General features: G+C 40.7%; 1 protein-coding gene across 2 annotated transcripts in view; it reads left to right on the top strand.

The window, feature by feature from the left end:
- The first annotated feature begins 115 nt into the window (after positions 1-115).
- LOC109313682 (ligand of Numb protein X 2-like) overlaps positions 116-11,981 on the top strand; it is a 42,674-nt gene continuing 30,808 nt past the window's right edge. Inside the window, exon 1 of one of the 2 annotated variants that reach the window (XM_019540359.1) lies at positions 116-215. The gene's annotated coding sequence lies outside the window, so the exon portion shown is untranslated. The remainder of the gene's footprint in view (positions 216-11,981) is intronic. The other variant, XM_019540358.1, reaches the window with a different exon arrangement.

The following is an 11,981-nucleotide window of genomic DNA, read 5'->3' as shown; positions in this document are numbered from 1 at the left end:
ACATGAGGCGCCGGGGAGCAGGTGAGCCGAGGCGGGAGCGGGCTGCAGGTGACGTCTGCGGGCGGGCGAGGAGCCCCGCCCCGCGACCCCCGCGGCTGCGGCTTCCCCGCACCGCGCCGCCTCGGGGCCTGCGGCACCCCGGAGGCAGTGGGATCCTTTTCGAGGCGTCGCCGGAGACCTGCAGCCCCCCGGGGGACCTTGAGCGCTAATTAAAGGTGCTAGTACTGCAGGGGGGAATCCTTCTCAGGGTGCCACCAGAGACCTGCAGCCCCCCGGGGGGCTTGAGCTCTGTCTGAGGGTGCCCCGCAATGTTAGCACTGCTGGAGAGACCTTGAGGTACTTTTTGGGGTGTTGTGGGGTGACACAATGATCGCACTGCTGGGGGGGGGCGTGAGATCCTTTTCAGGGTGCCACCAGAGACCTGGAGCCCTGAGCTTCTTTCAACGGTGCTGTGCACTGCTGGGGAGACCTTGAGATCCTTTTAAGCGTGTCACCAGGGGGCCTGTGGCACCCCAGAGGGCCTTGAGATCCTTTTAAGGGTGCCACACCATGCTAGCACTCCTAGGGGAGATCTTGAGCTCTTTTTAAGGGTGTCATGTAATGTTATCACTCTTAGGGTGTGCAAAGGTGATTCACAAGATCAACCCAGAGATTTCAAACAGAAATCCAAGGACTAAATCCCCCCCAGTACAGGCATCAAGTAGCATCAAGGTATTAACCAAATGTTGCAGGGGGCGGGAGGGTCTGAGTTTTTTTGCTACAGAAAGATTGCTCTGTTATGCTTCTGTAGCTTAGAAAAAGAGTGAAAACTAAGAGCCAGCATTTTCTGAGTGGGGCCTTATGAGGGGTGCTTTGAGTCTTAAAAGTTTGAAACCACTGCTTTAAAGCAAAGTGAAAATTGCTGCTTAGGTCTGTGCTGACCCCACTGAACTCAGATCAAGTAGCTGCTACCAAAATGCCACTTTACCCTAGAGCAAGGCGGTGTGGATGGCATTTTCAGATGCTGTGAAGATAAGTGTCATAGAAGAGCCTATAAATAAATTGGGAGATGGCAACATGATTGTGTGCTCACTTCAGAGGAGTCTTGAAGAAGTCAAGAAAGAATACTTTATATCTGTAGAGATCAAAAGTGTTTTTCAGGTGCAAGATGTCTAAGTGTGGTTGTTTAGTTGGAATAACCTTACTGTGTTTCAGTTGTGCATTTCCTTGTGATATCTGCCTGTCTCTGCAAGATGAAGTGAAATATTTGGCATTATTTAAACAAACAAGCTAGAAAAATGGGGTGAGATGTTCACACCCTCCCTCATTCTGGCCCTTTCTGTCAGGCAAGAGGACCAGAGCTGCATAAAGTAGCACCGTGTATCCAGTTGTGGGAGGATTTCCCTGGTGCAGAGACTATAAAACAGCCTTAAAATAACCTTCCAAGGATTTCCCACAAGCCCTCATGTAGGGATAAGCCAGGAGCAGGGTAGAGTGGAGTGCTGTGGAGATGCTGGACGACCTAGGAAAGCCTGCCATAACTCAGGGTTGCATAAACATGCTGTAGTCTCTGCAGGTCCTGGAAAAGTTCTGCATGTCACAAAAGTAGCTCAAGGTCCCATATTCCCTTGAGCTGCTAGTTCTGTGCTGTGTCAGAGTTAATAAACAGTCCTACAATAAAAGGAAAAAGCAAACCCTGTCTGTACACACGTGTATGTATACACAGTGAATCAGTTTCTCCACTCCATTGCACACAAATAACTCAGCTGAAAATAATGCAGTTACAGTGGCATAAAACCAGTGTAATGGGGTGGAGAATTAGACCCACTGGATACAATGAGGGACAGCTTGTAAGGAAAATGGATTTTAGCTTCAAACAGATGGAGAGTAGAAGAGTTAAAAATACACCTAAAAATGAGAACTGAAGGGTGGGGAGAAAAAAAAAAACACTTTTGAAAGTTGGCTAGATATGGCCTCAAATGAGCCTGATAACATGAGGCCTCTCCAATTTCAGACTCTTAATCACAATGTTCATGCTTAACTTGATGAAATGGATTAAGATGAATTCTGTGCAACATATTATTAAAATGAAGAGCTCAGTGGCTTAAAACTAAACATTTTGACACTATAATGGTTCCAGTGGTATTAAAAATTGTGGGGCATACAAGACTGAGTTGTTTGCTAAGCTTCCTAAATACAAGGTAAACATTTACAAATTTAAGGTAGTAGACTTCTCATTTTAATAGCAGGTTGCAAAAATGATTTGAAATGTCTGTAGTTTGTAATGTGTCAACTATTGTGGATTTTCACAGAACTCTAGTATCTTTTCTTTCAGCTTTTCTAATAGCTGCACTGTTTTCTGTTTTTTTTTAAGTTAGGAGTTGCAGAAAATTAAAGGCATAATTTTATTCTGATTTCTCTGCTTTGCCAACGAGTTTGCAGCTGTGGTCTCTCAGGTGTGCTTATGTCTTGCCCAAATATTGTAAAAACAATAACAAAATCCTCATTTGACTTTTCTCTCTCATCTACTTATTGTTGCGTCTGTGCAGGAAGTGCTGCTTAATTTTTGACAGTCCCACATCAGCTTATGTTCTGGGGTTTCTAACTGATAAAACAAGTGTTACCCTAGATTGAAGCTTGGCACAAGAAGTTTTGTCTCAGTTCACAAAAATATGGAAATATCTGGCAAGTTTTCTTTTCATACTGTAAACATTCAAGGAATTCATAGGAGGGCTAGAGGAATGACCAGAGTCAAGCATGAAAGCACTAGAAACAGGTGCTAGGGATGATCTGTGAAGTCATGAATAGAAGGCATTGCTAATGTGGCTGAGAGAGAGGACTGAGGGCAATATTTAGAAGATAAATGAAGGTGAAGCTTGGACAAAAAATTGGAAGTGAACCAAAGTTTGATTTCAGAGTCCTTGATTTTGCAGCTGGCTCTGTAAGGGCCCCATGTACCTGTGCAGAGCTCTGCTGAGTTCAGTGGGCTTCTGCTTTTGTAACCTTGAGGAACTGCCCAGGGGAGACATTTGTAGGATCAGGGTCCAAACAAGGAACTGTCTGCGGGGTTGAAGCCTGTGATCCAGAATGTCCCACTTAGCTTTACTGTCTCAGATCGAGATATTGCATGTCCATTTGAGACCTGTTTGTCCTGACCTCTAGAGCAGACGTCATTTAAAAGCAAATTGTGGCTGGCTGATTGTTCTTTAAATGGATTAATGTAGTTTTTTTGGTTTTAGGAAAGAGTAATGTTGAGCTCCTTTTTGTGTTTGGAGTTAAATTTGTTTGCTAGACTTCAAATCATCTGCACTGATTGCGTGAACCTGATCAAATGATATCAGCCCAGGTTGTAAAAGGCTCTCACACATTAAAAAGATTGCATCTTAATAGATAAAAGGAGAGGGTTGGTATTTGCTCTTTGTACAGAACTACTGAAGTCAGTGCCTGCCTTGTGAACTTTAGTATAAGAAATCTCTTAGTTTAAATCATTACCTGGATTCCAAGCTACCATTTGATGTCCATTCTGTGGCCAAGCTGAAATAAATTTAATGGACAGGAGTCTCTGACCAAAACCTCATAAACACAGTTGTCACCATTTGGCTACCTGATTAGCAGTCCTGGTAGAAAGGGTCATGAATGACCTAGTAGACCTAAAGAAAGTTTATCCTCTCATCCTGACATCTGCTCTAGTGAGTTGGGCTTTGCAGCACACTGGCAGGTGAAGGTCTGGAAGTTCTATTTCTCCCCTGACTTCTGGATAAAGAGAGGACTTCGGTTTCCAGGATGATCATTTCACCATTTAACTGGTAAGAAAGCCCTATAGCTTTTTTTTTTTTTTTTTAAGGAAGAGAAATTAAAGATAAATATTTGGCTTAGAGTGTAAATATATGCACACAGTGTAGGATAACAATGCTTCTTAGAAAAGCTGTTTCTGAGATCACCTGGCACAGCTTTAAATTAGGATAAGATCAAGAAAGTTTACAGCCGAAATAAACATGGTAAGAGGAAACTTAAGGTAGGGGGTGTCTGTGCTCATGAACTGACACGTCAGTAAGAAACAGGAAAAATCTTACCATGTAGGAGCAAGTGAGATGGCAGAGGTGTACCTGGGAACAGAATAGGACCCAGCATATTTAAGCAAGTAACCACTGTGCTCTTCAGCCTGTAAATATGCAAGGGAAGGCAGTTTGGATCATCTACAGGTCTTTTCTGTACCTGCTGTATTAGGATTTTGTCTTTTTTTAAAAACAAAAGCTGCTCGTTTCCCCCTTCTTTTTTTGAGGAGAGTAGCATATATATATATATATATATATATATATATAAAACCTCTTGCATATTTTCTGGACCATCACAGCTACAGCATCACTTCAATGCTACCAAAATATTTTTAGACAGATAGATTTTAGGTGATATGTGAAAATTATAGTGCCAAATTTTTCTCCAGCTGCTTTACACCACAGGCACAGGCCTTCATCTCCAAAAACCCTACCCCTGATGGAACATCCTAGATGTAGGGGCATTAGCAGGTGGCATAAATCTGCCATCAGAGGTTTTATCAATTAGGCACAGCTAACAATTGCCGTTGATGGCAGCATACAGCTTTAGAGCAGCCCGAAGGATTGATTTAATGAAAAGAGCACCTTGGCTGGAGGGAGCCTAGAGGACACCTTTGTAACCTCTTTTGTCAAATGTATCATGCATTCTTGGATTATTTGGCTATTTGTTTTGAGTTTGGATTTGGTCCTTAATGCATCCAAGAATGTACCTCCGGCCAAACTGCTGGTTCTCTGATAATCAAGATTTTGCATGGGTGCAGCCAAACCAAAATTTGACTTTCAACTTCCTTCACTGCTTTATGACTTTACTGCAGGATAATCTAGCAGGTGACATCTCTATACACAGCCATAAAATTAACTGGAAAATGTTTCATAATGCTGTACAGGGTAAATTCCCCTTCATGTGCATGGTATTCAAAGCTAGGACAGAGACAATCCATGTAATTTCATGGCTGGCTCACTTGTGCTGAGAAATGAATCCCTATGGGAAAAGTGCTATAGGAAATAAACCTTCTATGGGTAGTTTAACCCATATCCTTTACTTTCCTATAGAATAGTATTACAGGATTTCTATTTTAAAAAGCCTACAGAAAATATATATATATTTTTTAAATTAAGCTATCAAGCTCTATCAACCCTATTAAGTTCTATTAGGATTTCCCTATGAGATGCAAGGAGTTGATTACAGCATTGCCATATAATTAGCAGAAGCAACATTTGGTAATGATTGGGCATAGATTAATGGTTTGATGGGTTCTTTTTAAAGTTCTCCGTAATGAAAAATTCTTTTAAACCAGGATGGGAATTGCCCTCTTGAACTTCACTGTGCTGCTTTCTCTAACTACCCCCTCACCCAGAACTCTGTACTTTCCCTGATTTATTACAGTGGATTATAGTTAGGTAATAAAATGCATCATTCAAAAATCCTTAACTTCCAGTACAGTTGTATAATATGAGGAGGTCATGCAGGCCTCAAGAATGATTATGTAAATGGAAAGCAATGCTTTCTTCTTACTGGGATTGTATAGGGAGCACCCAGATCTGAATTTAGAACTATTGCAGTCACCTGGGGAAAAACCATATAAAGTTGGTCTGGTATGAAGGCACATGCCAGAGACTTGCCTCAGCACACTGCATGCTATGTATGATCCTACCAACTGTGGCACTGACTGAGAATTATCTCCCTTTTATAAACAAGGAATTTGTGGACAGATGCACAGGATGTTGTGCATTAGGAATGTCTGTTGTTCCTATACTGGTCTCCACCTCTTCTCAAAAGCATGCCAGATCCTTGGAAGGTAGCTACTCTGCCAGTTACTTGGATGAAATGTGAGACTTAACTTCAGATCTTCTAGTTTCCCTTTGTTTGGGGTTTGGCTTTTGTGCTTTAATTGCAGGAAAAGCCTTAATTATTAATCACAGATTAGACCCTTGATCCTAAAATTACACCATTGGATTCCTTTTCTTTTTCCCCTGTACAAAACCACTTACTTGCACAAACATCAATTTAAGGTTGGAATGGCAGCCTCAGGTGATGTTTAATTTCCAGGAGATAGAGGAGAAAAGATTAGCAGATGGAAGAGAAAAGCTAACTCTTACACACAGGATGGCTGGTACCTGCTGTCACCGGATGGGATTCCCGCTGGAGTCTCTGAGCCAAACTGAGCAGTGACATCAGTTTTATTTTTAAGGGGCTACACAAATTTGGCATTTCACTGGGATGAACACAAGTCCCTTGTGTGCTGATGGGGCACAGTCAGGGTGGGCCCAACAGAAAAAGTACTGAAGCAGGACATAGGACAAGGTGCTTTGGTGTAAAGTGGGAGTATGATACAGCAACCTGCTAGCTGGTTTTCCTGCTACACTTACACCCACTTCTATTTAGCTGGCATTTAACTTGCATTCATTTTGCACACCCACCAAATTAAAGTTGTCACAAGTTAAACTGCATTCCCACCCATCCATTCCTTCTAATGCTTTTATACTACAAAGGAATTCTTTTGAATTAGGCCCATGAGGAACCTATTATATCTTTGGGGTGAATGTATTTAGATGTGTGTAAGTATGTATTTCTCTCTGTTGTGAAAAGCTGAAATGGGAGGGGATCCATCTGGATGCATTAATTTGAAGGTAGGGTGTTACACGGATGTAAACTGGGAGCATATAGAAGTCACTGTAACTTGACTGACTTCATTAAGATGAAAATCAGGTGTTGTGTCCTGCTTTCGAATATTAGGTCACTGGATTGTCTGGTTCCAGTTATTGTGCCTCAGTGCCGTTAACTAGTCCAAGAACTGGACATTAAGAAAACCATGGCAACGAAAGAAACAAAGTGCAGTTGCCAGCTTCTAAGCCTTCCGTTATCTGCCATCTCCAGTTTGTTTCTTTTCTAGGAAGGCAGAGGCACTAGTCATTTATGTAGAATCCAGTCCTACAAGTCAGAGGTCTTTCTTTTGCACAGATTTTAAATTTGTTACAGGCCATAAAAAAGAAAAGAAAAAGTGTGCAATTCACATTGAACAAAATCATGCGTCATTTGAGGGGATTCATGTTGCACAGCTCATTCTAGGGAGTATATTCATTGAACAGTCTAAATGTGGGAGGAGGATGTATACAACAGAAGCGGTGACACAGTTTCAGCACTTTTTTATAACACGGGGCATTGAAGGAGCCTGAGCCAGTTTCTGGTCTGTTATACGAATGCCATTACTGACTAAACCCAGTGAAGTCAAGGGAGTTACTTTGGCTGTGCTACAACCGTGCTGAGTTAGATCGGGTCCCATTTTTTGTTCTTTGGAACTGCCTAAAGGAATGTACTGGATTTTATAAAATTGGCATAATACTGGCAAGCAAGATGCTCACGTAAATGACTTAACTATTCAGTATTGTAGATGAGATGTAATTCACCTTTCACATGCATTGGTGTAAGTGAGGAGTAACTTCACTGAATCAGTAGAACTACATTTACTATAACATCAGAGCCTGTGAAAGGAAAAAAAATCATCCCTTTGGCTTAATTTCATTCCCTTCACAAATTTCCAACCATTTTGCTGCATTTATATAATTAAAGCAGGGAAGAAGCCTATACCTCCACCTTTAGCACTTAATTCCATCCTTATTCTGTGCAAAGCATTTGTGTGTAATCATGAACTGGAGCCCCAGACTAGACTGTGGCAAATCTACCTTGCCTTCTACTCTAACCTGTCAGACTCTTGCTTTCCAACTTTGTTCCTGTAAACTCTTTTGTTTGCATTAGCCAGTTGTACCAGGCTACGGACACACTAATTCTGAAGTCTCAACAGATTTTAAATATAAGAGAATAGTGATTGTAGGTATTACATGTGTCCCTATTTCCCCCCAGCATTTTTATGGTATTTCAGTCGCATTTTCTTAATAGTCTGGTAGAGAAAATAATTACTTGTTGCGGTGTTAAAGATCCCCGAACAGTGGAAAACAAACATACCCAAAGTCTATTCTGCCAAATGAATAGATTGAAAAGCTAGAGAAAATTACCTTTTTTTGTAAATCTCATTTATTTACTGAAATCCTAGTAGTTATATAAGTGATAAAAATGGTTGGGACAGATATCAGATTGTTGAATGGAAAGTGTCCCTTTCAGCTAGCATACTAATGCTAACTTTGATTTCTTTGATTGGAACACCCAGACTTAAAACAGAGCAGCCCAGTCATCTAGTCAGATGGTATGAAGGAGATGTTAATTATTGAAAGGTCACCTTTTTATTTAGCTCTACAAACACACACAATTTACAGCAACTTTGCCTTGTGCATTTACTGCTGGTAGTTTAACTTCTGGCAGTGTCAAACAGAATATTCAAGAGCAACAGAATTAATGGAGAAACTGGTCTTGGGTTTGATCCTCAGCCCTTACTCCTGGCTGGCCAAACTTACTTTTTAAATTTCCCTGAACAGGACAACTATAACTTAGCCAGGGTTGTGACATAGCTTTGCCACAATATTTAAAACATTTAGTCCTGAGTGATAACTGCATTTTACATGAAACCAGTCCCTTTTTCTGAATGTGAAAATTTAATTTGAAATGGAGAGAGGTATTTGCTACATTTGTGCTAAGTGTGAAAACGTATATGGTTCTGACTTCCCCTCCCTGCCACCATATTCATCTTTTTAAAGAGATTTTTGTACAAACTGATTTCAGAATTATTTCATAACTATCTTTTTTTCTCCATCCTTTTGTACTCGGGGCATTGGTTTCATCATTTTTAGTTGCGCGTGCTGCTTTCCTTGTCTCTTTGACATGAACCGACAGTAAAATTCTGACCCTTCCAAAAACTTCATACACATATCCATGATTTCAACCAGCCCATCATGTTTTGGGTTTCCTTGGGTCCACCCAAGGAACTGGATTAATTGTCGTAGCTCTCATTTGGAATGTTGTATTTCCAGTCTCCCAGGGAAAACTTACTCAGAAACATAATCAGTGGCATAATTAGTGCAGTAAAGTATTCCACAGCTTATGTAATTGAGGCATATGTTGTGTGTAGTTAGAAATCTCCAAATTAACGTTTAGCTTGGGGCTTTCCATGATGCCAATCAATATAACATGTAAGCACATCCCGGTAGGTACACAGCAACATAATACTTCAAAGCTACCAAAATATTTTCTCATCATATAAAAAGTACTGTAATTTAATCTTTTATAAAGTAGTCATCATTCTGTCCACCTTTCCCTTGGTGGGAGAGTTCTGAAGTGTAAAATGCTATAGACATTATGTAGGTATAACGCTGAAGTAATTCACTTCTTTTTTTTTTATGGCTTTATCTCACTGAAGATGAACAATACAATACATTCCTTCATTTCGTAACATAAGGTGGTATAGAGCCTCACCATGCTTGTGCTTGCTCTAAACAGCATAGTTATGCAGCAATTGTTGGAGGGTTTTTTGGATAGATTCTCAGCCCTGGATCTTGGAAGAGATGGGCCCCACTCCTTTCTCTGCAACGGACTTCCTGTTTGACCTTGGGCAAGCCTTGTAGCCTTTCTGTGCCTGACTTCTGCATCTCTAACATGGAGCAGTGCTTCCAAAACTTTTCCCCATTTTTGGCCCCACTTCCTCAACATGGCCCCTAACTCCCAACCCATAGCCTCCTACCCCCACAATCCCATCTGCTGATGTTGTGACCCCATTTGGGGTTGCGACCCAGAGTTTGGGAACCGCTGGCTTAAAGCATCATTGTCTGCAACCAGTTACCCAGATTACAGGTAACTTTGTAACCTATAAGAAGTAATGATCACACAGGGATGTTGTGATTAGGACTGCAGTATCATTTGGTGATTGACAGGTGCTCATACCATGATAAATGAGGCCTTATAAACACTGTTGATAGATTGCCCTTCTGGTCCTGTAAATTAACCTATACGGAGCATGGGTTATACTGAAAAAGTCAGCATTTCATTTCAAATGATAAGGGAAGACTATACATTAAATAATCCAAATACTTTATCTTACAATATTAGTAGTAGGGATGTTATTTTGCTATAATAGATATAGTTTTGATAAGATGCTTAGATCATTTGTAAAAACAAAAGCAGTCTTGTCAGAGAAGACCATGAGCTAAGGTAAAGAAGAAACAGGCCAGTGTTGAACAGCATAGTACACTGGGGAAGGAAAGGAGATAAGAAAACTACCCTTTTACTTTCCCAAGGATATACATCCTAACTAATAGACACCTTCCAAGTCCACAAGAGATCTGGTTCAGTCCACTTCCAAAAAATTCAGTGAAACAAAGACATTTAAATAAAACCAATCAAAGATCATTTATTAGAATATTAGAACTAGCCATCTATACATTTTTAGGCATAGGCTGGAGCAAAACTTGGAAAACTCAAGAAATACAAGACCTGCGGCTAATCTGTATGCCGCCTTTCTCCTATCTTTCAAGTCTCCCCAGCTGGTATAGGTGAGAATCTATGTTGTGTTGTCATAGGTAGCCAGACAGACTTTGGGATAAATGTTTGGTTTTATGTTTTAGAGAGCCAGCAAATAAAATGTTAGGCTGTAGACCTCTTTCTGCTTTTTTTCTGTAACCTACCCACAAGGTTACCTGTCATCTGGGTAACAGGTTGCAGACAATGATGCTTTAATATCTGGAAATTTCATGAACAACCACTGTGGAGGCTTTTACTATGATTACTGTGGTTTCTTTTTAGATAAGAATAGTTCTGTCTGCTTTAAAACACTGGAAAGGGGTCACATGCTAGCCTACCTTTTAAAAGTATAGTAGACACCCAAATCATGAGAGGTATTTAGTCAATACGTGTTAAGTTTAAGGGTTTATTGGAGTTTGAATTGAATTGCTCAGAGACAGTACTGGAGTTTCATTGTCTGTGGTATTTGGAATACTACATAAAGACTAATAGCATTATAATACTGTAGATATGCCCAGAGAGCGGGTGTATGTCTTGTACACAGAATGCCTGAAGAGCTGTCACTTGGCAGATGCACTGCTAACAATAGTCTTGCTTTGTTGGGGGACAGATGGACAGCCTGATAATCAAAGAAAACTTGTACTCTTCTTTTCTTTTCCTCATTGTTACAATACAGAAAATAGACATATCAGTTCTTTAAGAGTGTATTTGATCCTTTAAAGATAAAGATCCTTTCTGGAGACCTCATGCTCTAGGAAAACACAAGATGTGACAAATATGGGAAAGCTAGAGGAAGGATTAATGTGATATTGCCCTATAGTAGTGTATAGGGCAATATCACCTTAACTGTAGTAGAGGACATAGTGAACACCATTAGCAGCAGTCAGAAACCAGTCCGAACAGCAGTACCTATGCTAGGTCTTAACTTAGCTGTGGATATATTTGGGACCCAGCTGCATCTGTGTGGTTTCCTCAATATGTGTTGTATAGAAAAATAGGACACCTTCCTTATGTTGAGGTGAAGACACTTGACAGCTGTAGTTATCATCTGGGGGAAGAGTAAGTCCTAAGAAGAGATGTGAATAATGCTGAGGTTGACATACTAGCTTTAGGTATAAACTGAGGGAGCCAAAAGAGTCAAAGCCTGGGGAGGAGGTGAAGGTGAAGGGGGCGGGGGGGCTGAAGGTGGAATTGTTGGGGTGAAGCAGGACAGGAGGAATGGTATCAGAAACCAGATGAAGTGGTGTGAGATGGAGGTGGCTCAGCTCGTAGGGCAAACTGTTTAAACTGGATAGAGCCCATAATGACTAGACATACTTACAGACTATTATATCTGGAGAACCAGAATCTAAGATGACAGAGCCTGACTGATTTATATCCTTGATTAACTCCATTTCAGCCAATGTATTTAAATTAGTTCAAGAGCAGACTCAGGCTCACCGTGCTGAAATCGCCCACTGTCCAGACATTTTTAGTGAAGCAAAAAACTCAATTATATCTGCTGAATAACCTGTTAGCCATTTTCCTTATAACGAACATCT

Source organism: Crocodylus porosus, unplaced genomic scaffold (assembly GCF_001723895.1).
Source record: "Crocodylus porosus isolate Cpor-Errol unplaced genomic scaffold, CroPor_comp1, whole genome shotgun sequence".
Lineage (NCBI taxonomy): Eukaryota > Metazoa > Chordata > Crocodylia > Crocodylidae > Crocodylus > Crocodylus porosus.
The sequence above is the reverse complement of the archived record's forward strand: the minus strand, read 5'-3'. Positions and strand labels throughout refer to the sequence as shown.